Raw genomic sequence first — 3,009 nt, forward strand, 5'->3', positions numbered from 1 at the left:
GAAAGCATTGGCTTTAAGCCAAAGTATGGGAAAAAGTAGAAAACACTTGCAATATTCCAAATAAGGTGGTTCTGATGCTTACAAACTTAAAAGTGCCTTTTCTGTCCAAAATTATATACTTGCTTGTAGTAAAAACACAAAAATGAAATGAGATTGTACAAAATTGTTAAACTGTTATCATGGACCTGGACCAAAAAATTTATATTGATAAACAAGAGAGACTTGTGACTTTGTTCCTATATTTGACAAAGGTTGTTTACACTAACACCAAAAACTTGACCCAAAATAATCAGTTCAGGGCCCAATCCCACTTGCTCTGAAGTCAATGTCAGCTCTGGTGGGAATTCAAGAGCAGGACTGAGTGCATGTCTAACATGTAGGTGACATTAATATTTTGTCTATGCAAGCTTAGAATAAAAAGTATAAGTGAATTGTTCATTTTTCCTAAAAAAAATAAATGAACTCAATGACTCACCATTTTTTATTACATTTAACTTTTACTGGCGGACAAGGGAGACTTCATGCTAATTTTGAAATATTCTCATTTGTAAAAGTTACAGGCACTATTTTTCCCACAGTGTTACATTCGCCCTTCCAACTATAGACAGAGGGGCAGAATTTATATGTAACGGTCTGGAAATCTCTGTACAGGATCTAAAAATAGCCTTTGAGTTTCTGAGAATTTTGCAATGATAAACTACATCTTGTAGTTTGTTAAAATGGGAGTGCTGAGTATGACTGGAGAGAAGGAATTCCCAGATCTCCACGCATTAAGTAAATTTGTTGCTATTTCTAATACTTAATAGGAAAGTATTTCCTAATCTCATCATTAGCCCAGAGCTCAGTATTGCTGTCTTGAGACTTGGACTAGACTAACTTTGAGAACACTTCATGCTGATGTAGAAGAAAGTATTTCTTAGCAGGAATTTTTTATCAGTTTTTATATCATGGCAATTGGGATATGAGCAAGCAAAGCAGTGGTGTCGTGAGAAGTGAAGATAAAAATGGAATGTATACTTGCAGCAGCCTTGGAAATACTGAAGAGGCAAATCTGTACTTGTAGTTAATAGTAGCTTAACATATAAGGGGAAGGAAAGGTGGTGTTGACAGCAGAAAAAAGAAGGAATGAGGAACAGGAGATGATCTTGTCATGAGTACAGAAGGCCTATGAGGCTTTAACTTGTTTTAAAATCCTCACATTCAGTAGCGTTTATTTCGTATAAACCAAACACTTCTTTTTTTCAGATTTAAATACTTGCAGAGCTACCAGTACATTAATCTTCGACTGAAGATAATATACAGTCCTTTTGAAGGACTTTTCATCACTACCTTTTGAGAACATTTTACAATGAGATCTTAGGAGACCCAGTCCACGGCTCTGTATCTCCTTCTTGTAAACGCTTTCGCATCTGCTTGTTCGTATCAAGACAGACAGCGGTTCCTTTGCAAATACTGCTCCCCATTTATACGCACACAGGCCTGACCCCTTACAGAGCTAATAATCACGAGTGCAAAATACTAACGAGTGGTGTTTTTCCCTCAGCACCTCTCCGCGCGGGGAAGCTCCTTGGCGGGGGTGAGGAAGGGATGTCCTGTGGCAGTTGGCAGAAGGGGAAGTAAGTGGAGTGGGACTGGAGCACCAAGCTGCTGCATTTGCAAAGCACATACCGTTCTGTTGTTGTCTGAGGGTTTTTGGTGAGCAATGGAGTTCAGGGATGGAGAGACGCGGTAATAATTACGGCAAATAACTACATTTGATAATTGTATTTTAAATGAGGGGATTGCTTCACCTACTGGAATTTTGTGCAGTGAATGAATTACAATGTATCACGTATTTTAAACTCTGCTTCTGGGCAACCGAGTTCATGAACTTGGCTACTGATCTCCGCCACAGGCTGTGACTTCGGACCGTGTTCCCGCTGTCAGCAACGCAGAGGAGAGCCAGCGCTCCGGAAAGCGCGCACCTTGCCTGCCTGCAATTCGGAGTGAGAGCCTGCGGGAAAGCACTGTGCCGCACGCAATGCTGACACCCCCCACCCCCCCCCCCCAAAAAAAAAAAGGGGGGAGGGGAGAGGAACACTCCTAAATACCCACAGCAGTTCAACTGTAAAATTCAAACAAGCCGGTCCTGCCGGCCGCCTCCCAAGGCTTCTCCGGCGACTGCGCAGGCCGAGCCCGGCGCTCCGCGGGGCCCGCCGCCCGCCCGTCCCGCAGCGGGCCTCCCCCCGGCAGCCCTCGGCCGCAGGGCAGTGCTGGGCCGGGCCCGGGCCGGCTGCTCAGCCAGCGGCCGCGGGGCGAGCTCACCCGGCCGGCCGGCTAGGAAACGCCCGGGACGCGGCCGTTGCTCCCGCCCCATGTTTTAGGCGCGGAGCCCCCTCCGCCCTCGGCCCAGCCGCTCCACGCGGGGGACCCGCCGCGGGCAGGAGCCAGCGCGGCGCCCCTCGGCCCCCTCATCGGGAGGCGGCCCGCGCCCGCTCGGGCTTGGCAGCCGGGCCGCCCGCGCCCGCCGACAGGGCCGCGCGCCGGCCGTTAACGGCGCGGCTGCTGGCACGCCACCTGCCGGTGCCTCGGCAGAGCGTGCGGGCGCGTGGCGAGGGAAGCGCCTGCCCCGGCGGCGGGGAGGAGAGGACGGGGCGGCGAGGACAACGCAGCACCCGGGAGCGCGGAGCGCCGGGCAGGACGGACCACCAGGCCGCCGGCCCGCATGGGCGGCGGGGCCGGGGCGGTGCTTCCGCGCGGGGCGGGGCGAGAAGGGAGGGAGGGGCGGGGCGGGCGGCAGAGGGGGTGACACCGCCGCGGGCCGATTGGCTGCTCAGCGCCGGGAGGGGCGCTCCGCGCTCGCAGCGCTCTTTGATAGGCCGGCGGCAGTAAATGGGCGGGCCGCTGCGGCACGGCGCGCCCCCGTAGGCTACCTCGCTCGCCCGGGTGAGCCGTGGGCGCGGCGGCCGGTGCGATTGGCCGGGTGGCGGCGGGGGGGCGGTTCCCGGCGGCAGCGGCCTCCCGGGGCTG

The sequence above is a fragment of the Mycteria americana genome, chromosome 5 (genome assembly GCF_035582795.1).
Source record: "Mycteria americana isolate JAX WOST 10 ecotype Jacksonville Zoo and Gardens chromosome 5, USCA_MyAme_1.0, whole genome shotgun sequence".
NCBI lineage: Eukaryota > Metazoa > Chordata > Aves > Ciconiiformes > Ciconiidae > Mycteria > Mycteria americana.